General features: G+C 44.1%; 1 protein-coding gene across 4 annotated transcripts in view; it reads left to right on the top strand.

Moving 5' to 3' along the window:
* Window positions 1–25,461, top strand: part of LOC143323135 (leucine-rich repeat and fibronectin type III domain-containing protein 1-like protein) — a 252,813-nt gene that overhangs the window by 50,380 nt on the left and 176,972 nt on the right. For 3 of the 4 annotated variants that reach the window (XM_076734778.1, XM_076734780.1, XM_076734777.1), the window contains exon 2: window positions 17,004–17,043. The gene's annotated coding sequence lies outside the window, so the exon portion shown is untranslated. Of the gene's footprint in view, window positions 1–1,802; window positions 2,006–17,003; window positions 17,044–25,461 lie in introns of those variants that run through there. The other variant, XM_076734779.1, reaches the window with a different exon arrangement.

Below are 25,461 nucleotides of genomic sequence, written 5' to 3'. Positions count from 1 at the left end.
CATGACTCCATTTTGTCATTGCAGAGAGAATGTTTCTGTGCCCACAGGGTTTATTCATGAACCTTCTATCTTATTCATCTGGCCCCTGGATTGATTGCTGTTGTCAGAGTGTTATCCAGGCAGAAACTCTGTGGCTCAGATTTGTCAAAGCAAATTAGCACAATGTAAACAAACTTTACAGGAACAATGTTGCTCTAAGAGTCTTAATTGCATTTGTGGAGTGATTGTGTAAATACATACTGTACCAGAGTGTGTATGTGCTTTGTGTGTGAAGCTGAGCGTGACTGACCGAGAACATCTGTGCTCGGCCCCGAATAATTAAAGCTTATTTTTACATACAGTGAAGAAACGATGCTCTCATTGTTTCCACAGTTGAGCTGCGGCCGTGAATCACACACTTCCTGCTGTGATTCACAGAAAGCGAACATCTCATGTTATTATTAACATGCGGGACTTCATGATTCACTTGATAATCCCGATCAGGGCCCGACGCACACACTCATGCGGCCATGATAACTTCAGCTGTTTGTGGATCACGTTTTTGGTGGTCAGCCTTGCGTGTGGAGAAGAGAGAGAATACAGAACAGAGAGACAGACGTACAATATGAATAAGGGTGAGCCTGGAGGCTGAAAGCATCCTGGAGCATGCTGTCATATCCCAGCTGCATACAGTATACAGAACACACACACACACACACACACACACACACACACACACACAGAGGGTGTTTCCCTCTCACATGCACAGGTGGCTCATTGTTTGTGACGTGTTGTTTTTTGGAGATCAGTGGAAATCTCTGTTACTGCTGAGAAAAGGCTGCAGTGCAAACACAACAGATTCTCTGAGGATAACAGGTAACATGAGACAATATTTTAACTCAGATTTGGCTTAAAATGTCTCCCTCGTCTTCTGGCAGTCTCCTGCGTCATGAGTAATGCAGTTAGCTTCTTATAAATTCAGCACCGCAGAGATGCGAGCTTTCAACCCTGCTGTCAGAGAGGACGGTTTATATTGGACGATTCTGTGAAGTCCTGAATTACATTTAGTACATTTTTTATTCCCAGTGTCAACTTTTGCAAAATCCTCACAAGAGGCAGCCAGTGCAGATGGGAAAGATGATGGTTATGGGTGATAAAAACATAAATGCTAACTGCAGGTATGTTACAGGATGCACACTCATCAACTTCGTTCTGTATCTGGATCTTATTAGCTGGAAAACACAATGGGACCACAGCATGAAGCTGTACACTCGTCCAAGTTCAATAAAAACTGATAACAATAACACAGAAACATATATTTTCATGTTTTCTCTAATGGTAAAAAGACAATTTACTTTATTTACTATATCTGTCTACTACATATATATTTTCATGGATTTTAAATTTGGGCCAACACTATACATTATATTATTTATGGTGTTTATACCTGTATTTGTCTGTATATCATTATCTTGAGGCCATTTACTATATTTATCACTTCAAATTGTCTGTAATATCACTATTATCAGTGAACTCCTTGATTTGAGATGTCTGGAGCTGATAATAATGCACTGAAGTGGCAGAAGGACATGTTCAGAATTTCTTTGGCTATTCAAAGTGTCAGTCTTCAAAATCGGCTCTGATTGGTTCAATCTTCCCACATGAGAAGAAAAGGAGGGCCTTTGTTCAACTCAGACTGTTACTGGCTTGTCTGGTTGCTAGGCTGCAAAGGGTAGATCGTGATTGGTCAAGTGAGGTGCAATTTGAAGCATGAGACTCCACAGAGTAACTGGAGAAAAGTGACATCAGTATTTATGTTTCCGGAAGTTTTATGCGCGGGAAAATGGAGAAGACAAGAGGAGCACGATTTCTGCTCATTTGAAAAGGAAAAACATCTTTCTGTGGATTATTATCATGTTTTGGACTAAATATCTTTACTGCTGCGGATCTTGTGGACCTTTGTGGATGTTTCCAGACCGTTTTGTCGGAGTGTTATCGATCTGTGGATCACACAGGGACATAATGGGTGAGTTCCCTCAATGTCACATCAGTTTTAAAAACGACTGTTTGTTGTTGGCGTTTCTTGTACCTGCTGCTGTGGTTTTATCTTGAAGTGGTTTGCATGACTGAGCTTTGTAAAGGTGTTTAATGTGAGTCTAAATGTGAACGTAGCATTTGTTTGAATACACAGCCCGCGCGCGGACATTCGGAACATATCGGGATGGCAGAACGTTGAAAGTGGCTAACCATAGCTAACCGTAGCTAACCGTAGCTAGCCGTAGCTAGCCGCTGCTTGGGAAAAGTTTGCTAACGTGAGGACGTTCCTGCTGTGAACCATCGTAATAATCTGATTTTTTTACTGCCTGGATTGTTGTTTACGCTGCAAAACAGCGAAGGTTTTCTGTCATAATGGTGGTTTTAGCAGCAGCACTGGCAGCATTACTGCGCTCCATACAACTGTTGCTGCATAATGAGGGCTGTGTCTCCGCACGCACACACAGACACACACAGACACACACAGACACACACACACTTGGCCATTTCTATGCACTTCAGCTTGCATTTACTCCACACACACACAGCACTCACCCACACACTCCCAAACAGACAGAGATCCTTTGATGTGAATGTGACCCAGTAAAATGAAATGAAAGAGGCCTTTGGAGGAAGTGTGGAGACGAGCGGCGTATCCTCCACTGTCACCATTTTGTCGATTCGCCACGCTCCGCGCTCCAGCATCTCCTTTTCTCTCTCGTTGCTTTCCTTTCCTCCTCTGTCCACCCTCTCTCTCTCTGTCTCTCCAGTCTTCCATTGAAAATTGATTCTGGCCTTGCTGTGATAAGACACGCTGCTGGAAACTCCCCCTCAGCCAGTCAGAGGACAGCGGCGGCCCACGCTCGCCGGCAACTTAGTTTAGGTTTTTCTGGACTTTTTGGGCGCTTGGTTTCATATTGTTTTTAGACTCATTCAGGTGGCTGAACACACCCCTGACAAACATTCCTGTTTATTTTAACTACATCCTGATTCTAGATTGTTCCACCCTATTTTGAGTTGCTTTCTAAATGGTGCATGGTGGCGGCCATTTTGGTAGTTTTGTTGTCATCGGGGTGGGACTGTTGTCCTTGATTTGTTGATGGAAGATGGAGACTAGGAGCTTCAAATTCTGCACCTGAAGGGAGGTGATGAAAGTCCACCTGACTCACAGCTCAGCGGTTTGCTTTCCTTCACAGAGACAGAACCCGAATGAGTCAGTGCTCACTGGACTGTCGCTGGTCTTCCCTTTGCTTCATATCATATCTGAAGTCACATATTGAAGTAGTTGCTCTTCTGCTGAGGTGAAGATAAAAACTCTGTATTTGTGGATTCAGAACCTGTTTTCTGTGATCGTCTCCTTGTCGATACTGAGCTCTTTACATTTCAGCTGTAGCTTGAGATGATTTGAAAACCCAAAGTCTCTGTCATTTGGATGTCGTAACATTTCTGATGCTGATTATTTTTTGACAAGTGAATGATGCTAAACTTACAGGACAAAGCTGCTTCGACATCTTGCACTTAATATCCGCACATGTAAAGACTAACTAACTAGGTGTTGTCACATTTCTCATCTTCTCTTTGCACCCGTATTATCCTCCGAGGTCCATTCCTTTGACTCTCTTCTTCTTCTTCTCTCATCTTTCTCACCTCTGGATGACCACCTGCTCGTTCAGCATCTGTATCTCAAACCTCCTTTGCCCTCCGTATCTCCTCCTCTGCAGATTTCCAGATGAGCTGTACTGTTATTTGAACAGGAAAATTGCTTAATGACTTAATGGTGTGCGGCGCGCAGGCAGAGCGCCGTTTAGTGAGTAAGAGTTGATGCAAACACACATTTTCTGTCTCGCAGATCAATTTGGAGCGTTCAGGTGGGTGAGTCACCAATCTGCTGTTTAGTGAAAATGTCTGCTGATTCTGGTTGAGGGTCGGTCGATTTCAACCTCTTTACCTGTTCTCCGTCTGCTCTCATTTTCTCTTTAACCCCTCTCACCCGTCATGTACCTCCGCTCCTCTCCTCTGTCATCCCGTCTTCCATCTCCTCCTCCTCCTCGCAGCTACAGACGATCGCCTCAGGTTTCGGTATCTCAGCATAAAGCGACGTTCTGCCATCTTCCTCCTCTCATCTCTCTCGTCGCCTCTCATCCTGTCTTGTATTTCATTGTTCCTGTCATAACATCAACCCTCCCTCCCCTTGCCTCTCACCCTCCATCGCCTCCTTCTCTTACTTTCTTTCCTTCTTTCTGCTCTCTGTCACCTCCTGTCTGCCGAGGGGAGGAACGCTGCGAGGCGCCTGCGTGGCCGAGGCTTAGACTAGCAAAAGACACTCGACACTGAGGGAAGGTGAGAGGAGGAGGAAGAGCTCGAGAAGAGGGAAGGTTAAAGGTCACCTCCAGGGAAGGAGAGGAGGAGGTGGAAGAAGACAAAGCGAGTATGTAAGTATGGAGAAGGAGAAAGGAAGTAAAACAGAGGAAGGAAGCGAGAGAGTGTGAAGGAGGAAAGGAAGTAAAGAGAACCATGATTTCAAGTAGAAACAGTAGATTACACACTTTCTTTGGCATTTAAGTGGTTTAAGCTGACAGAACACTTTTATTCTGAGGTCATGTACAATAAAAATGCTAAAAGCAATAAAACAAAATAAAAATGGATAATAATTTTCTGTTTTTTGCTTTCAAATGTCAGGTTAGGACAAATAAAAAGTTAAAGTAACCCCTGCCAACTCCAACATTTCTAAAAACATCAGTATCTGTCACTGGGAGGCACTGTGAGTACGAGGAGGAGAAATGAGGGAGGAGGAAGAGTACAAGAGGCTGATATACAGAGATGAGATGTATAGGAAAGAGTGCAGGGATGATGGATAACAGGAGAGAAAGATACAGAGAAGGGACAAAATAAAAAGAGGCTGATGGGAAAGAGAGGGGAGGTGAGGGGACAAATGGCCATTGATTTGGCTCATTGACTGGGGATAGAGGGGAGCGGGGGTGAGGCGGGTGAGGCAGGTCCCTCGGCAGCATCTGCTTTGTGCAAGACTGCTCACATTACCCAGAGGGCCTTGGGGCTGAATGGGCTTGTGAGCTAACCAGGACTCTTCAGTTCTGCCTCTGCCCTCGTCTCATCTGTCCTCGGTTCAGACTGTGATCTGGAAACATATTGAATCTAACGCTTTAAACAACCTGCACGTTATGTCGCTGCGCTGCGTCTGTGTGCTCCTCGTCCTCCTTCCTCATCGCGTCCTCTCCTTGTTTCCTCCCTCATGCTTTCTTTTTCTTTTCGTCCTCCCCCCCCCTTTTCTCCTCCTGCACCTCTCTTCGTCTCCTCCTCTCTCCTCGTCAGCTCCAGAACAGAATTAAGTTTTCCAGCAGCCGACACAAAACGCCGCTTCAGTACCGTTTTGTCTTTGGTCCGCTGTCTCCAAACAAGCTCCGCATCACATTTGGCAGCAGTTACCAAACACACATTTGATATCCTGTGTTTGTATTACCACAGAGTTTGATCTCATATAATATCACAGAGTGCCATGACGTAAGTGTCAGAGTAGAACAGTGAGGATGGTAATCCTGTCAGCGCTCTGTGGATGATTGTAATGTTGTCAAACTGTGACCGGGTTTGTCTCCAGGAGAATAAAAGCATTGTATGCAAACCAGGGTGGGAAATTTCACACCGGCTGCCAGCCAGACGCTGTGTGCACTTCACTTTTCTCTGGTCAACGTGTTTTCTATTGTCTGTTCTGCTGTTTTTGTGTCTGAAACCGACTCAAATTACACAGTTTTAGCAGCCAGCAAACTTTGGAATCTGTCAGCAAACATGGAAGCAACTGCATACCTTTCTCCTCGTGATGTTGTTCTCTGTTGGGTGGCACATAGACTGAATAATTGGCATTTTTACCTGTTCTCTCAGTCCACTGATCATCTCAGCTGTTAACGTTGAGACGCTTCTCGCTGTATGTGTGGTGAATAAGTGAAATGAACTATCAGTTTCGATCATTGTTACCAAAAGAAGGATGGATGGAAGGTGGGTTTGGAGAATCGTGACCCCCCTCGCAGCTCTGTGATTTAATGATTAAGTGATTTCAGCGTGTTGGTTTGTGCCGTTATGTCCTGAACTCTGAATTTCCAGCTTCTCAAAAGGCTTTCCTCTGTTTTGCAAGCTGAATATCTGAAGATGTGACCTTGGGCTCTAAGAAATATTCTGGGTATTTCTTGCTGTTTCATAAGAGATTTTATACACGTTCCATCATTACTTATTTCCTAAATAATCATTATTTGCAGCCGTGCATTCAAGAATTTCTTCTAGCTCCAGTGTTGCTGCCCTTTGGTAGACCCTGTCACATGACTTTCCACTTTTCAAAAGAGGAGGAGGAGGAGGAGGAGGAGGAGGAAAGATCAGTTCCATATCCAGAGAGGAAGAACTGCAGTGGTTTTGTTGTTTGAGTGCAGCCATTGCGGATCCAGGTGAGGGTGGAGGGGAGGAGGAGGAGGATTGTGGTGGAGGATGTGTTAGAGGGAGCGTAGGGATCTTCCAATAAGTAGCAGGATTTAGCTGGTTGAGGCGTAGCTCCGGTAGAGATGCCTTCAGGCCTGGATTTCCTCTGCGTGTCTGAATCGGGACACAAATAGAACGAACTCGCCGTCACACGGGGCCTCGGGCTCTCCTGTCAGGTCAGGAGCCCACAACAAAAGACTGTGGCGTGCATTTTAATTGTGCTCTTTGCTTTTCTTGTTGTCCATTTTCTGTATTTTTATCTTTGTATTTCTTTTTATATACAGTGGAGTATAGAAGTAGAGTCTGTATTAGCTTTGCTGTTTAATAAGGAAAATGTGTGTGTGTGTGTGTGTGTGTGTGTGTGTGTGTGTGTGTGTGTGTGTGTGTGTATGACTGACAGATGGTGGTTCAGCAGCTCCGGGGAGATCAGAGAAAAAAAAACCATTACAAGTATTAAATCCTTGGAAACTTCATGAAGAGTAAGAAAGGTGTTTTTCCATTTCCTTCACATTATTTTCTCTCATAATAATATAAATATATGCACAAACATATGCTGAAGTTGCTGTAGGTCTGCTTGCTGTAATTGACAGTTGCTGTTCTTCTCTGCCTGCTTGTGTGGGTGTCTCTCTGCTGTGGCCAGATTGTGACTAAATGTGCCTTTAGGCTGAAGTTAATCAGAGAAAATAGTAAAGTACCGTGATTTTGTTTATGCAAACGCCACAAATAGTACACGGTGACACGTGTACACTTCCTTAGACTGGAATTAGGAGCAGCAGCGTCTCATTGCTCATGCTTGGAGCTGCAGCCTGTAGTGGTGGTCTATTGCTAAAAGGTTGTATTTTTCCCTGAAAGAACGAATAATCCAGGTTGGAAGCTTGTTTAAGTCCCGCTGCTGTTTGTGTTTCAGTACGCCGAAGAGATTTTTGTGTACTTGTGGAAATGAAATGCTTCAGTCCAGCGTTCTTCCAGGGCCGATGTCAGTGCGTTTGTCCTTTGTTCTAGCTCGTTCCGTGGCTGGAAAGCAGAGGAAAGGCGGAGGTCACCTACATCCTCTGCGCTGGTTTCCTTTTAAAACTTCACCTTGAGTTGTGCTTGTGTCGGCCATCGCTCCCCCTCCCTCTCGCTCTTGACTTTGTAGCGTGAGACGGGAACACCGAGCTGCAGCGGCGCTGCCTGCGAGCAGAGCAGGTCAACGCGAGCAAGTTTTGTTGTGGCTTTGATCTTTGCTCAGGTAGATTAGGACACTGTTGCACCTGAGTCGGCCCCTAAAGCTAAACATCAGTGCTGTAACCTAAAGCTTGTAACTCAATCAGTGCACAGCGAGGCTGCAGGGAAAACAGACAAACTCTACAGTGTGTGGCTGAGAAATGAAAACAAAATGCTAATAGAAATAAAAAGGCACCTTTTTTAAATGAAATAAATGGGAACTGTTTCAGCAGCGTTGTGTAATGGATGTATTTTAGTGAGCACAATATTCATCAGGGTCTAATGGAGGAGGAGAAACGGCCCACCATATGGCATATTAAGCTAAAATATGGGCAGCAAAGCAATTTTAATGTTTCTGTCGCCTCCCTGAGGCTTTCGCCAGTGTGGCCCTGTTTTGGTAACATGTTTTAAATTTAAATGTGACACACACCATTAGTTACCAGGAGAAAAAAGAACTTCCAGCTCCTGCATTCTGAATCCGACTCACCTCCCCGTCCAAGCTCAGTCTTTTCTCCTTGTAAAAGTAAAGTGTTCTTCACTTCGCTCCCTGTGTGGACGCTCGCACTCCTCCTCGCCTGCTCCTCGCCTGCTCCTCGCCTGCTCCTCGCGGTTCTCCACCGAGCAGCAGTGGCCTGTTGTTGCCTGTGTTCATGCTGACCCTGTGACCTCTGACAGCATTTAAAACCCACCAGGACAAAACACAGAGATGAGCCTGGCTCTGCAGGACTGTGGGTTAATTACTGTTTTTCTTGCCATGTCCTGTTCTACACTTCTCTTTACATATATTATTATTTGTATATTATAAAAACACGTTGTTATTGTAGTTGCTGTGCAGCCGCTGTATTCCTGAGGGGAGCTTGTGGGTGCTTTCCTGCAAACCAAACACACCGGGCTGCTCAGCACTTCTATGTTTTCCCACTTGGATTCAAGATCTACTTGTAATATCCATCATCTCCATATGATGCAGTAGCCATTGTTTGCACACAGGTCAACGTTCGTTCAGCAGAGCACAAAGTTTGATCTCATTCATCTCTTGATTGGCACATCCTGGCTCTGTGTGTGTGTGTGTGTGTGTGTGTGTGTGTGTTGACTTACCTATTATTTACCAAACCTTTCAATTACTCAGGCATTCATAACATATTCATCACAAGGACGGAGATCTTGTTACAGTGCAGACGTGGGACCACTGACTGCTTTGATGGCTGCACTCCAGTCTGTTAATGAGGAACTAATCCTGCTCCATCCTTGATTTTACTTGCACTGAGAAATCACTTGTTTGCAGCAGATTAAGTCATGTTTGCCTTCCCTCTGGCCAGCTCATATTATCAGACAGAGTTTTTGAGTGCCTACGTGACTGAGGAGTTCTTTCTTGTAGCCATCCAGGGTCGTGGATGTGGGCGAATAATTGTTATGATATGAATGAATTCTTTTTTTAAGTGTGCCATGATTTCACAAACTGTGAATTGGTCCCAGTTTGCGTCAAACACACCTCGGTTGGATTTGTGTTCGAGGCATGTTGAGGGTATTTTGTGACTTAATTGGCTGTCTGGTAAAGCCAGTGCGACCTCCATGCTGCTCAGCAACTTCATTAAAGCTGTTTATACTCGGTCATATTTAATCTGAAGAGGGTGACGTTTGTTATTGTATTTTATTTTTATATTGTATTTTATTTTTATTTTTCTATTCTCTTCTAATCTCTTTCTTTCTTTCTTTCTTTCTTTGAAATGTATGATTTTAATGTATTTTTATGCTTCTGTAAAGCACTTTGAATTGCCTGGTGTATGAATTGTGCTATACAAATAAATTTGCCTTTGCCTTTGTTACTGGAGAATAGCTGAATGGAAAGGTCAGATGTGTTTTGAATTACATGTTAAAGTTTGTACAAGCTGCACACTGTTGTGTTGGTGGATTGTGGATCACGTGGAGGCTGGTGGATTTGGGTTTTATTGTACAGTGACGGTACAGTGTCACACTGTGAAGGACTCCAGACGTTCAGAGCTTCTTTCACTCTAGAAACATATAGAAATATATAGAAGTTCTGACTTTCAACTCATGATAACCATGAGAAGCCACATTATTTTAAAAGCCATATCAGTTCCAGTCCCTGAGGCAGGACTTGTATTATTTATAGTGATATAGGCAGTAGACATGCTTATTTCTCAGGGACCCTCCAGTCTCATTAGAACAGAAAATATATTCATTGTTTTGAACCGACCTTTGATTCAAGTGTCACACACTCAAGGTGGTTTCAAGCCCACAAGGACTGGCAGCATTAGTACAGCACGCCATGTGTGTCATGTACACTTTTCTGAACTGTCTGAGTTTCCAAATGTAAATGAATTTCAAATCTGATTCAGCTCCCGTTTTTGTGCTCTTCTGATGATGGAGAATTGCAGTATTGTTTCCAAGGATGTTTATGAAGCGAACTAATGGATGGATGGACAGTTCAGAGATTGATGGTAAAGGGATTTTACAAAGCCAGCTGTTACATAGTGGGTCTACACCAACCAACCTGTGGACAAACCCACCGTTACCCAACAGAGACTCGATGATTAGTTAATGAAAGATGAAATGAGTCAACAGCTATCATCATCAATTCATCTTTTAGGTATTTAAAGAAATGCAAACGCAGAAAAATTCAGTTTCATTTCACTGTAACTTGAACATCATATGAACTGTTGGATGCTAACACAGCGTCAGGCATAGTTTTGTTCGGTGTAATGTTTTGGTAGACAGCACCTTTATCTGGATTTTTCAGGTGTGTGTGTGTGTGTTTGTGAAGGTGTGTGTGTGTTTGTCTGTGGTCCCAGACTTCCCCTCAGTGGTTCTCTGCCAGTCGAGTGTGCAGAGTTTGGAGCCGCAATCAGATTAAGGCTGAGCATCTCCTCCTGATCGCTGCTCTCTGCTCTGCACCGCCAACTCAATCTGATCCAGCCACAGCCTCAGGCGGCCTCTGATCAGCTGCACACACACACACACACACACACACACACACACACACACACACACACACACACACACACACACACGTGTACGATCACATATGCACGCTTGAAAGCATGGAGGAGGCTCACTGACACACAGATGCATACAGACACACAGACGCTCCACAAACACATTCATACACACTCCCAAAGTGGCATATGCCAAGGGAGATGGAGAGTTTCGCTGTGTGTGTGTTTGTGTGTGTGTTTGTGTTTGTGTGTGTTAGAGAGAGAGAGATGGAAAGTGGGGGCTGGTCAGAGAGACAATTTCCTATTTGAAGCTCTTTGAATCATTCATGAAGAAGAGATGGCAGAAATCAACAGAACCAATCTGACACACACACACACACACACACACACACACACACACACACACACACACACAGACTCGTGAATGCATGGATGCTCTCAAAACACACCTAAGGCATGCACCACTTACCCTGACTCACACATACACAGGAGCACACACAGATGCACTAGCATGCACACACAGAGGACATTCAGACCAACCAACAAAGACTCTCACCACTTACCTGTCTCTCCCTCACACACACACACACACACACACACACACAGACACACCATACCGTTCAGTTTAACAGGCTGTACATCTCGTGTGGGTACGCTGATGGCGAGTGTCATGGAGCACAGTGTCAGCAGCCACAGAGACGCTGGAATGGACTTCTCATGTCAGAGAGAGTGCGACATGCAGAGAGGAAATGGAGAGAGGGCGAGGGAGTGTTATGTGAGACGTGTGTTCAGGAGATGGATGTAGAGATGGGGGGGTGGAGAGGGTCCACAGAGGTGAGCCAACACAGGTTTAGGAACCAAAAAGAGGCGTCGTGAAAGGTGTGCGATGAAAAGAGCGTGCAGAAAGAAATGGAGGGAAACACTGGCGAGGTCTCAGTTTACAGTCATGTTGCATTCAGAGTTGAAAACTGTCCTCAGAGAGAGGACAGTTTGGACGGGAAAGGAGACAGAAAGGCTTGAGAGGTGTGTGTGGAGGAAGAGGCTGTAACATGTACAGGCAGGCTGAATGAACGCAGTGCAGCCTGTGACATTTTGGGATGCATTCCTGTCCAGTGGGACGCTGCAGCACCCTGCAGTTTGTCCTGCGCTCATGGACCACTGTAGCTCACAGGATGCATCTGTATTCACAGACAGTTTTACAGCTGAAATCCATCACGCTTTTAATGAATATGTTTTTATGTCCATCTGCGTGCTGAAACTGTAAAAAACGAGCTTTTAATGTGGCCGCAGACACTGTGCACCTGTCTTCTCCCACCTGTTCAGTCGACAAAGCCAGTGCTAGCTTCATTACTGCGCTGAATATTCATGCTCTTGTTACCTGTCCAGGTGATATTTTCACTACACACCAGCAACAGTAAGATAAAACAGTTTAATTCAAGGCGACATATTGGAGACCATAATCATCTTTGCCAGGGTTCTCAAAGGCCGGACCTCGGTCCGCATCCGGGCCGAACGGCGCATCAATCGGGACCCAGCCCCTAACTTGTCAACTGGGCCACACAACCACACAGTTTTGCTGGTGAACTGTTGTGTTGAGTCTCAAAGTGAGTTCTTTTGATGCTTCCTGGGATCCTGAGGAGGAGTTTTTGTTGAGATCAGGACTCATTCATTGGGAGTTAAACTGGGTTTTGTTTTGAGCGCTGACTGCCTCCTTGGTGGAGGTCTGAGAGCTTTTCCTAGTCCAGTATCTAGCTATCATTGTGGGTTTTCCATGGAGAATTTTCTATTAGCTCATAAATCGCAGATACATTACACGTACATACATGCAGCTTCTACAGCTAGTGTAATTGCTGTGTAATCAGAAAATGAATGAAATGAATATGGACAAACTGTCTGAGCCTTGTCTGCCTCAGTTTCCTGCTGGTCCAATCACAAAAGATGTGACCTTAATTAATTATTTTATTGCCAATAATTCTGGACCTCTGACCTTGAATGAAAATCAGACGCGTCCTGATCTTTGCTGTATTTTCAGTGTTCCAGGTTCCACCTTTTGGCAAAATTTGCAGCATGTTGAACTTTTTCAAGTTGATTCAGCATCAGTCATTTTCTTTACACGTCTACTGCGTCATGCTGAATATTAAAAAGGATGAAATGTAGTCTTTTTGACAATTGTCCAAATGGAATGACTCAATGAAAACGTCTCAGATGTTTTGAAAAAATGTTCCTGCTCTTAAGCCCAAGATGTTTCTAACAATACTTCACAAAGAGCTGAAGCAGTTAGCCAATCAGTTTGATATATTAACATGAAAATGAACTGTGATCTTGATAACAGATTAATCGTTCAAGCAATTTATTGAGGAAAAATTTGATTTTTGCACTGTTGGTTGGATAAAAGACGCAGTTTGAATACTGAATTGGCCTCTGGGAAATTATGACACCTACAGAAACAATTTAATGTCGCCAGCTGTTTGTTATTTAGTCTTAGTCCTGCATCATTTAGTCACAGTTTTCATTAATGAAGTGAACACCAATAAACAGGCAGTATGATATGATCAGAGTGGATGAGCAGCTGTACACGTGAAGCCGTGCGCGTTGTGTTTTGTGTCTTCATCTGAAGAAGCAGATTCTTTGCTGCTCTGCGGTTTTTTGCTGCTTCGTAGCCATCCAGAGATAATCAGCAGGAGAGGTGCAGTGAAGATGTGAGGGGGTTAATGAGCTGCAGCAGTGCAGCGAGACAGGCTGCTGTGGCAGGATGGTAATTGTAATGAGTCACAGTCGTGGCCCTCCGTCATATTATGCAGGTCTTTAAAGGGATTTATTTACCCTTCATTTACTGAGCGAGGGCTTTTGGTGGGAAGCAGAATGAATCTTTCCTGCCGTTACACGCAGAGCTTTGTCTTTTTTATCTCTTGTTTGTACATCAGATACTTTGAGGCAGGAGTTAAGCAGCATCTACAGAACCCTTTAGCCTCTTTTAGCTCAAAGTTTGGGTTTTCTGGACATTTTTTGTGTCCTTGTTGACCATGCAGTGAACTGCTAAATGATTAAACAAGCATAAAAAACACAATCAAACAATGTATTCTTGATTCCTTTCTAAAATTACTTCACCATCAAAACCAGAGAACAAATACGAAGAACATAGCTGGAAACACCTTCGTCTGTTACTTTGTTGCCAAATACCTTTCATACATGGTCTTTACTGGCCCGCCGTAACTTTTCCTGTCATTCAGTGTCAGACTGTGACCTCTGACCTTTCTCTCTGTAACCGTTACATGCAGTGGCTGTCATCTCGTGCAGTAATGCTTCTGTTTTACTCTGTTAGTCACTTCTACATTAAATCTAAAAATACCTCCAGCTGAAGTCTCAGGGATGCACCTAAGCGCTTTCGTGAAAGGGTGAAGTGTGTTTTACAATCACCTGCAGGCAGATATGAAATATTCAATTGCTCTCGTGTGGTTTTCATGCGCTCTTTGCTGCCGAGCAGTGATTTCTCTGCGATGAGGCCTGCTGGAAACTTCTTTCTGTGTGTCACTGAAGGTTGCTGTGTGTGTCGTCAGCTCCTTTATCTCCCAGCATGAAACCACATGTCCGTCTAACGTCTCAGCTGTGTCCGCCTGGCAGCGGTGCAGGCATTGTTTGGACGTTCGTATGGACGCGATGTGTTCATTGAATATGTACTGTGTGTATACCCGGCCGGCCTGTCTGCTGGTTTAAATGCTAATGCATTCATGCCTCAGCACTTCTCTTGTTTACTTCTTTACTTATACTTCAAACTATACACCATCATCAGCATAAATACTTTCCCTGCTGCATGCCATTAGCCCATATACCAACTTTTAAAAGGGAAACCACACAATAATAGACTATTAGCCTTCCCTTGAATCCATACCTCCTTCCAGCTCTCTCCTTTCACTTAGCATCAAAGTCTGCTTGAACTTCTCAGAGCCAGCCCTGCTTGTGTCTGCAGTCATCTTTAAAAGGGCCCGAGCCTTAACGAAAGCACACAGAGGAGGAACTCATAGTGGAGTGATGTCAGTGAATGCTTGTTTGGGTGGTCTACAGATGATTCGATCAGACAGCCGCTGCTTCCTTCCCACAGTGAGGATCAGCTGTGCTCTGACATGACGGTCAGGTCTCACAGACAGTGAGCGTATTTACTGCCACGCTAATGTTCATGAACAGACTTCAGAGCATGTTGTTTAATAGCTTTCGCCTATAACTAACAATAGCTTGTACTGTTCGACCAACAAACGTCAACAAATTTAATTTACAATGATAGAAAACAGAGGACGGATGGAGTGTCCAAGTCCTGCAGAGAGCAGTGTTTGCAACAGAGTTCAGGCAGCCAGGAAGAAGAAGAAGAATTACTTTATTAATCTCCCGGGGCAAAATTCAATTTTCCATTCCATTGCTATGTTTTTTACACACACAGACGCAAAATACACACATGTACACACAGGAAGATGATGCTGCTACAGTGTAGAAAATAATAAAAACCAACGAGCGTTGAGTGAGAAGGTGTGTGCAAACTGTTTAATGGCGCTCTGAACACACAGACCTTTCTGTCTGTGTGTTTATCTGTAAACTGTAGTTGTCCCTGTGTGTACTCAGGCCTGTACGTTGCAGCTGATGTTGTGTGTAAGTTTGCTGACATGGCTCAGTGTAGATGTACATGGTGATCAGTTGGATCCTGAAGCGTTCCTCTTGGCTGCATGCTCGATGCTGCCGACTGTGACCGAAGCTCCATCTTTGTCCGACGTGCTGTTGCTCAATTATGACATTATAAAACCCGCAGAGGATGGTCATTAGCAAGTTAACTGCAGCTTGTGTTTACCTTCATAATTGATTGAGCTCAAAGTGAAACATGGGACTCTCCATCGTGGGTCATTGGGAAGCACTGCGGGCGCTGCTCCAGATAAGGTCGAGACAGCTGGAGCCGTCAGATGCTGGACCATGATGCTTTGATGCTGAGTGACAAACACATCCTGTATCTTTACTCCACCGTATGCCCTTCAGCTACTTCTTAATCTGAATACAAGTAAACACTAAATGCCGAACTTAACCTTTAGCTAACGTTTGCCCGGTCCTTTAAGTCCAAATCCCAACATGGCTTCTCGCCAAAACGAGAACCTCTGTGTCCTCTCATCTCCCAGGCTCACGGACATACCGACACATGTGGAGTGCCCATGCGATGTTTGCCATGTTATCTCCAGATCAAAGTGAGCGGCTGGCTTTTAAATCTCGAGTTGTCAGGTTTAATTCAGAGGTAGAGAGCCTGAGAAGGTTTCGATAATCCGCACTGCCTGATGAGATTTCCTCCACAATAAGTTATGCAAAGAAAAGGGAAGAGGGGAGAAGAGAGAAGGATGATGGAGAGATGAGGGGAAAGTGGGGGAAACAGCTCAAAGAGCAGCTCTGCGTTCAAAGCTGATTGATCAATCTATTTTTTCCCCATTTTCTGAATTGCTCTCTCTCAGCGTCTTTGCTCTCTGTCTCCTCGAATCACGCTCCATCTCTCCCCCCTAACATTTATAAGTCATCTATCAGATACAGAGGCGCCTAGATGGAACAAAACTCATCCCTGTAATTTATTCTGCTGTTTTTGCCTCCATTCATTCCTTCTCCTCCGTGATGACATGCATTTGTCAGCTGCCTCTGCGTCTTTAAAATGAATCCTTTTGCCTCAGAGTCACTCGGTTTCAGCGTTTCTTCATTGCAAAGAGATGCAGTTTGGCAACAAATGCTAGAAGATGGAAGGAGAATTGGTGTCGTGATGACTCAGTGGGTTCAACTATATTCTCGCAACATCAAATCTGACTCATGATTTCCTCTGCGTGTCATCTCCCTCCTCTGCTCTTCCTCTCTCTAACTGCTGTAATAAAAATGTTTGAGAGATGGTGTAAAGACTCGTAGTCGAATTAGTTTTAGACCTTTTGAATGCTGATTTTTTTATTTTAAAGCCTGATGTATCTTCAGAGCTCCATCAATGAGCCACACTGTCGCGCTGGCTGACATCTTTCATTACGACAGATACACACACTGTAGTTTGTTTTGACTCGGTCCCACATTCATCGTCCTACTTCCACAAACACTCACCAAATGTGGATTAATCCGCCACAGAAAATAGTCCCCAACAAATGCACTGTTTCCTCCTGTATGAGTAAAGTTTGCAGAAAACTACGATGAGCAGCTGGTTTACGAAGTTACTGAGTCTTTCTAAAAGGACTCAGCCAATGAGCTGGTAGCTGAGAGCCACAGACAGGAAGTCAAAGTGTTGAGTCAGACTTTTTAATCTTGGCCTGCCCCGTCGTTCAACAGTTAACCTGATCATCAATTTTGTTCTTGTTTCAGGTGTCAGGAAGGACTGATCTGAAAACCAGATGACAGAAAGGTAAGTGATTGACTTTTCAATCATTTTGAAAACAAGTACAAAAACAGAATAGTTCAGTAAATTCTTCACCTTCACAGTTATGAGAGGTGGAATCTATGATGTTGTACCTCCTTGGTTCTATATCAGAGAATTGAGATGAAAGACATCTGTGAGGGAACACAATAATTAAAACAAATGCACAAAAAAATCTGAGCTGAGCAAAAACGTCCATTGACTGCTCACCCACACACATACAGTGGCCGCCCACCCGTCGTCTTATCTCTCCTGCTGACCACTGACAGTCCGGTATCTGTCTGAATAATGGACGTCCATACACTATCAGATCAGAGTGGACGTTATCTGGTAGCGGGACTGCAGTAATGACAGAGCGCGCTCTATCTGATCACCATGGATCCACCATCAGTAAGTATTATCAGTAAGTAAAACTGCGGCCGTCCCTCCACGCTCGTCTGCAGATAAGGAGCAGACAGGACTTCCTGCGCGAGCAGCTGATGCAGGTTAAACTGAGCTTTAACAGAGATGTTGATGAACACTTAGAGGGGCGGACACGCGTTATGGCTGTTCAGCCAATTACAGCTGCGATTGAGGCATCAAGTTGGACTGAGTCCAACTTGCAGTTTTCAAAGGCAGATCATGTAACGTGGCTCAGTTCAGCTGTGACTGGTGTCTTCCCTCTGAAAGCCTCCTAATCAACACAGCTTTTATTGAGACTGCGTTCATCCTTTTTCTGAAGGTGCGGCTCAAACACAAGTCACGCTCCATTTTATCACTTCAGGTACGTCGTTAAAAAGCAGCGAGCGGCTAAACTGTGCATGTGATGAGTGTAATTGGTGCCATTTGATCCAGACACTGCTTTCATTAAGATTATTTCAAAGCGTTTGACTTTTACCCCTGGAATCAAGACAAATGTCACAGATTACCTCCATGAAACTTGGTAAAAACTGGTTCAGGTGCATCAGATTTCAGAGCTCAGCTGATCGGTCAGTGTTTAGTAGCCGGATACATATTTGATATTTGACTATTTTCCTCGTTTTTTTTTCCCTTTTTGGTCACTAACTGCAGCATTAATTAGTAAGATAAATACATGTGGTGTCTGTTTTGGGACCGAGGCTCTGTATGGACGGTTGGATGGTTGTTCAGGGATGTGATTCGTATGGAAATGGTAATTCTTTCAGTGGTATCTTCTTAATCTTTGGAGGTTTCAGTAATCTATACGTCGTTCATCCTCAGAGTTTTACTTTTTCAGCAAGTATCAGCTGTAAACACTCACCCAGTAGAACCAGTCAGGCCCAGAATCTGCTGCTGGCAGGCTGCTGGGATGTAAATTATCAGTTGAAACAGTGGATCACCAGAGTTTGAGATGATGATCTCATCCAGTCACGTCGCTGTTATGACTATGAAGAATGTGAATATTATTAATGAGCTGCGGTCTGTTCTGTTTTCAGATGACCTCAAAGGACTGAGTTTGGCCTGGTTAGACAGTTAGAAGCAGATATTAACTGCAGCCACATCACCGGCTCCATTTGACTTCATCGTTATCATCAACCTTTTACTTCATATTAGAGGATCATCAGCATTCATGACATAAATAAATTAGATCAGGTTTATTGGTCCCCAGGAGGGAAGAAGAGCACTGAAGTGAAAGCTGTGATGCGTTTTCTACTGGAGGACCATTGATAATGTGTTTTTCAGAGACGCCCATAACTAATGCGCACAGACTGCTGCAGTCAGATGATTTTGGATTTTTCCATGCTGTAGCTTTACAATCTCTGCAGCCTGAAAATACGTCCCCTTGGTTCACACAGAAATTCTCCCAGATCACTTATGATGTGCAGTTTACGCCCAGCACTTACAGTCACATGATGCTTAGGAAAGGAAACCTCACTCCACCAAGCACAGCAGCTGATCATTCACCTTTCCGACTTTTCTACCGTCACTATTCAACTGCCCCGTTTGATGGCTGCTGATTTATCACCGTGTTCAAAATGTTCCCTTGTGTTCTTGAACAACCCTAAACCTGCACTAACTATAAACAGCATACAGTAAAATACAACTGCTTTGCCTTTAAATGAAGTGGCTGCAGGCAGTGATAGATCATCTCGTTATTGCCACACCTCAAGCTCTAATAAAGTGTAAGATAGCTCCAGTGTCCTCGCGTAGTGCCTCTGGTTCTTTGCACTCGACTGTGTGTAGTCTGTAAGTGCACTCCGAACTGTGTGTTTAAGCATGTACTGCGTGTGCGTAGGTGTGAGTTCATGTATATTTATATGTGCTTAACACTCATAACTGTTTAATGTATGCTAATGCATCCATATGCACACAAGTGTGTACCTGCTGTGTATGTGTGTGCGTGTGTTTGCTTCCATACTTCCTGTCCTGTTCTGAGCCGAGTGGCCTCTCTGTGTAGAAAATGTACAGGTATAACTATGCACAAGGTGCATCTACAGCATCCGAGAGGACGTCTCTGCTCTGTGACATTACCAACAACTTTAAAGTGTCTGAGGCTTCGCAGTCGACCACAGAGCTGTAGCTTTCACACCAGCCATTTCACAGCACCGTTTAGTGCCTATATCTAAGAATAGCACAGTATAAACTGTGTATCGTGAGGAAATGAATGTGAGGCAGGAAAACTGGTGGAGGGTGTTCTGTTTCTGCAGCAGCTTCCGAACCAGTTAAAGGTGCAGAAGCCATGATTTCAAGTCTGCATTTCCTGTTGCGTTGCTGTGTCTGATTATCATTATTCCCTGTGGTGTGCCATTGTCCTGTTCTGTGTCATAAAGCATCAGATTACAAACTGCAGCATCGCTGTCACGCACAGTTCAGTTCACGGTCGCGCCGGTCAATACTGGAAAACAAGCAAACAATAATTGAAAACAAGCTAAAACGTGCAGGAAGACCCATTTAGTTCAGGACGTTTTTATTAAAGAAGCAGCAGCGAAGAGAGAGAAACAATTAATTCACTGTTAGGCTGCTTAGTGGGACCTTAGGGAGGGAGTTAAACCGAAAACAGATGGATTATATGATGCTTCATTGCACCAATATGTAAGGACCACATTTGGCTCTGCTGGTGCCTCAGAGAAGTTGATTTATTCATACAGCCGTTTCCTGACAATGAGGTCTGAAATCAGTCAAGAAACCCATCGGATCTCTGCAGAAGTACCAGAGCTTCTCTGTCAGCATGAAGGCTTCTCTTAAACATAGGAAAATAACCATGTGACCCACGTGGCTGTGGACACAAGTGGAAATTATATGTGATTAATAATACCGAATACTTATACTGAAGAGTGAAAACACACAGATGGCATCAGACGCAGACTGCTGAAGAAGTGTCACTATACTGCATGTTCATCAGCCATTTCAAGCATTAAGATAATAACAGAAAACATCCAGCAGGTTGTTTTTGACGTGTTGGTGAAGTAGTTCCTTTTTTACTAGAAATCTGCATTCTGGACTGGATTACTGCAGCTTCGTGAGCTCAGATGGGAGTTCAGCGGAGTAAACAGCTCAGGGGAAACATCAAAGTCCAGCAGAAGTGATTGATAAGTGATCTTTAAATCTCTAATGAGGTAACGCCTTCTATCACTTGTTAGTTGTTGTTCACACGACCTCATACACGACTTCTCCTCCTCCAGTAATCAGGTCTTGTAAGTCTGTCAGTCATCGTCTCTATAGTCGCCTTTTCTCCCGTTTTAATGCTGAACGACAGGAAGTGAAACATCACGTTCTGTGATAATGTTTTGATGACGTGCAGCTAAAATTTATGTTGGTGGTTTTAAATCGCCTTGTTCCAAATACATTAAGTATTCATTATCCAAATTAAACAAGTGTTTGTTCCTGTTTTTGAGATGATAACAGATCAGTTTCCCCTGAAGGTGCAGCTCATCGGTACACCAGTTTTCCTGACGAAGTGCTTTTCCCCCTATAAACTTAAAAGAAAACTTCAAACCTTCAACAGTCTCGAGTATTTGATTGAGTTCCAGTAAGACGGTCCCAGTGCTGTTCTCTTGAATGGTTTCCAGTGGATTTATTTTAAGTCCTTAAAGTTTGTTGTGCGGTCTTTGAAGTTTGTTCAAACTATCGCAATCCCTGTGTGCAGCTCGCCACACAAACCTGTCCTCCGCCACACAAGCTCACAGCAGATGGTGCGTGCTCATCCAGAGGGGAAAGGGACTTTTTCTGAAGCCTTTATTAAGTCTTGTGTTTAAAAAACCAAACCTGTCCGTGAGCTTCGGGGTCCAGTGCTGAAACACTGTGGACCAACAACAACCAGGACTGCATGAAACAGAGTTTTTCACAGATTGTGTGGAAATAAAACTCATAGCACCAGCAAAAAAGCAAAAACCCCAGAGACACCTGATGTCAGAATGTGATGTCCATTCACCTCATGAACATTAGTACCCCTCCCACTGTTCACTTCTGTCCTGGGTTAAAGGAACAGTTAGATGAGAAGAGCGATACCGTCATCCTGTTTGCACAGTAAGTGCGTAGCTATAGCCTGCAGCATCTTCAGGTCTTGTTCTCTGTCTTTGTCCACTTCTGTCCAGCCTCTTCAGCTGGACTTTGACAGCGGATTTCCTAAATTGTCAACACACAGACATGCAGTCTGCCGCTCTGTCTCACCTCCTCTGGCTCCTCTCTCTGTCCTCGTCATTCTGCCTCTGTCGCTGTAACATCCCTCTCCTGGGAGACTCCACTTTGTTCATGTCATCATCTCAGTGTTTACAAGGAAAAAATGATGTAAATGTCATAAGTGCGCATATTCAAGGCCATTTTCAGACCAGCGACTGAAAATAGCCCAGTTGAGAGGGAGAAATATGAGTCAGGAAAGAGAGTTTTTTTAGATGACAGCTGATTTTACTCAAACCTGCAGCGGTAATTTGCTTTTCCTTCTGGAGGATTGTGTTTACATTGTGTGCAAACCAAATGCTGCTAAGAATTCTTGCAAATATTTCAGGAACCTTACAGGTGCAGCTGAAATTGACTCTGCTCTGTCGTCTTTGTCATATTAGTCCTTTAATAGAGCAACTTCACATCCCGACAAGTTTCAGTCATGTTAATGAGCAGATAGCACATCTGTAACTCCTGCTGTACGTTAGTGGTCCTGCAGCGTCTCCTCTCTTGGCTGATATGTAAAGAGAGCGCCTCCAGTCTCTTCCACAGCCAACTGGTGTTTCAGAGCTGGACTGGTATGAACCGGTAGCCCAGCAAGGCTTCAGCATGTGCAGCACAGGCAGTGGAGAGTGACAGAAGAGTGGATGTAAATGAGTGGAGGGGAGGACAGACGAGATCTGTCCCAAATGTCAACACGGTGAAGTACCAGCTTACTGTTGTCTGCTGCTCTACATGTTCATTTGCAGTTTGAAAGGAATCTTCATGTCAGCAGCTCGCTGTTGCTCATTGTCGACTGTCGTGATTACAGTAAAACAGTAAGTGAATGTAGATGCTGATGGCAGCTTTTAGTGCCTTTAAGTCATGTTTACCATTTTTATCAGAGGAGGCTGTTTAAAGGAACCGCTGAACAACCTTCGTCCTGGTGTAGGAGGTGTGTGTGTGTGTGTGTGTGTGTGTGTGTGTGTGTGTGTGTGCGTGCGTGTGCGTGTGCTCTGTAGCATACACTTTTTAATTGCCCTGCTGCAGATAAAGACCTTTGAATTGAAGTTGAACTGAATCTAAATGCAGAAAACAGCATCATGGAGCCTTTTTGAACAAAGCATCTGTCGTTTGAAAGCAGACTCATTGTGTACGTGTCTTCCCATGCAGCGTTACATAATGTGTACATCTGGTGTAATGGAAATGTGGGGTGTGTGTGTGTGTGTGTGTGTGTGTGTGTGTGTGTGTGTGTGTGTGTGTGTGTGTGTGTGCTTTGAGTGGTGGCATGCTTTGCGTTTCAATGACACAACACATAGTATGAAGAAATAATTACTCCTCGACGTGAAGCAGAAGTGGCTCGAGCTAGCAGTGACTCACACTAATTAAACCTGATTGGAGCCTTTTCTTTAATTCCATTAAGGTGATGGCAAGATTACAGTTTGTCTTCTCATGTGCGTCTCTCATGCTTCTGATCCTCTGGATTATTCTCTTGTAGACATGAAACACATCATTACCACCAATGCCTTATCATCCAGTGTAATTAGCTTCCTACAACCGCCCAAAAGTCTGGACCGAAAGGTTTCATTGGAATCGGGGAATAAAAACAGAATTCAGTTATTTGCAATCAAACTGTGTTTACTCACAGAAGCTGAGTCCATGTGTTCATCTCCTTCATCCAATCATGTGTTCACAAAGTGGTGAACCTCACTCCATCCTGTGAACGACTGAGCCTTTCCAGGACGCCCCTTTCATATCCAGTCATGATACTGTCACCTGTGACCAATGAACCTGTTTACCTGTGGAAACTTCCAGGTCTTTTTGGAACGTTACACAACCTTGAAGCAACCACATCCTCGTGAGTTTATACAAGTCGAGAAAAGTCAAGGGAAACTGCTGGATTAGCCTCAGTCACTGCTGCTGTGTGAGAATAGAACCTGACTGCATGCTGAAGTTAGTTTGATATTCATGAGTTGGACACATATTTTATGTTTTTACCCAACAGAGTTTGCATCAAGTCAGTCATGTTTTTACATAACAGAACATGATGGCTGGTAAATGAGATACGGTGGACAAGAGATCATCAGTTATGATAAAGTAAAACAGCGGCAGCAGCTTCCAGCAGGTCAGATCAGGCAGGAAGCAGCAGGAGTGTGATGATGCAGCCCAGACCCACACCAAAGTGTCCGATAGACCCCCCAATCCACTGCAGGGCAGTGTGCAAGTGCACAGGTGTGTGGCGGTGCGGTGCCATCAGGGGGCGTTCAGAACAGCAGCAGAGGACGAACACACTCAGGACACAAGCGTTCGATCCCCGTGTGAAAGCAGGACTGTTTTAAGGAAGTGCTTCTTTTCCAAACTCCAGCCACCTGCAGTGTTTCTCAGCAAGCTTTATTTTGAAAGTCTAACCAGACGTTGCGTATTTATTAACTTGACGATGATGGTTTATTAAACGTGTTTATTGAATATAGTTGGTGATCTTAAGCATCTGCCCGTTAAGGCTGCTCAGGTGATGACGCTTGTAGTCAGACAGTTTCAAAACTCATCCAGCAAATTTTATACACATTTAAAAGCCGAGGACTGCAGGTTTTAAAAAAATGTTGGAAAATATTTAATATCCCAACTTTTTTGGTTTGTGATCCTCAGAATAAAGCAGTATGTGCCCTCGACACAGGTTATTAAATACCATAATCCCTGATTAATCCCACAGCGGGGACGTTTACAGTGTTACAGCAGGAAGTCAGAAGCATCTGCACAAAAACAAGGAATGATGATTAAGTAAGCAGTGTAACAAGACAGACAATGGTTGAATTGAACATTACTGCACATAGGAAATACTGATGTTGTGCAGTTTAGAATACACTGATGTATTTTGGGTGTGTGTGGTCTGACGACAGCAGGAAGGACTGCAGGCCTTCGTGTTGACATCAGAGGAATCCTTTGAGTCGAGGTGTTTTACAGACCTGAAGAGCCGACGGTGTTCAGTGTTCTACAAGGATAAAAGGTCCAGTTTAAACAGGAAGCCGTTCATTATTCCAGAATGTTTACCAGAACCAGACATACTGTTAGTCGTCCTCTAAGCAGGAGTCACAGGACATCGAGTTCAGGGAAGCAGAGACACTGTTTAAACATGTCTTCTAATGGACGTCCCCGCTGCCTCAGAGAAACTGCACACACAACCAATAATTGAACTCTGTATATAATTAGATTAAATGTGCTCACTCTAGTTCAAAGTTATTTCTGCAATTCATAAAAAAATCACATTAAAGTGGCAGTTACACTAAATCTGTTGGTGATTATAGTAATTGTAGCCATCAGTCTGTGTTATTAGAGGTGAGCTTTTTGCCTTCAGTGAGCACCCATTATCCATTTCATCTCCCTATGTGCCCACCCATTGCTTTCACACACACACACACACACAGTGATGGCGCCTCCCGTAGCTGCTCTGCGTTCTGTATCTGCGTCCTGCGTCCACACTTGTTAGCGGAACATCAGGTATGTGGAGGATCCCTGCTCCATCCTTAATTGCATTCCTCTGGGCTCGACTCGCCTCCCCTGGAGAGTCAACAATCTTCTTTGTGCCTTTGATCTTAACGAGCCTTATTAATTACCATGGCAACCGCAGGGGCTTCTGGGATGGCGGTGCTGTCGGGAAGTTTATTATTGGACAGAAATAAAGCGCCCGGCCTGGCACACGCTGCTGCTGCAGGGAGGTTTTGGATTAGGAGGGATTGTGAATCACAATGGCTGCCGTGCTGTTTCAGAATATTATCTCTGGGCTGAGTGTAATGAGTCCGGTCGTCTTTTTTTCCCTGCAAAAACAGCGATTTT

The sequence above is a fragment of the Chaetodon auriga genome, chromosome 7, assembly GCF_051107435.1.
Source record: "Chaetodon auriga isolate fChaAug3 chromosome 7, fChaAug3.hap1, whole genome shotgun sequence".
Taxonomy (NCBI): domain Eukaryota; kingdom Metazoa; phylum Chordata; class Actinopteri; order Chaetodontiformes; family Chaetodontidae; genus Chaetodon; species Chaetodon auriga.
Note: the sequence above shows the minus strand (reverse complement) of the source record. Positions and strands in the feature narration are given on the sequence as shown.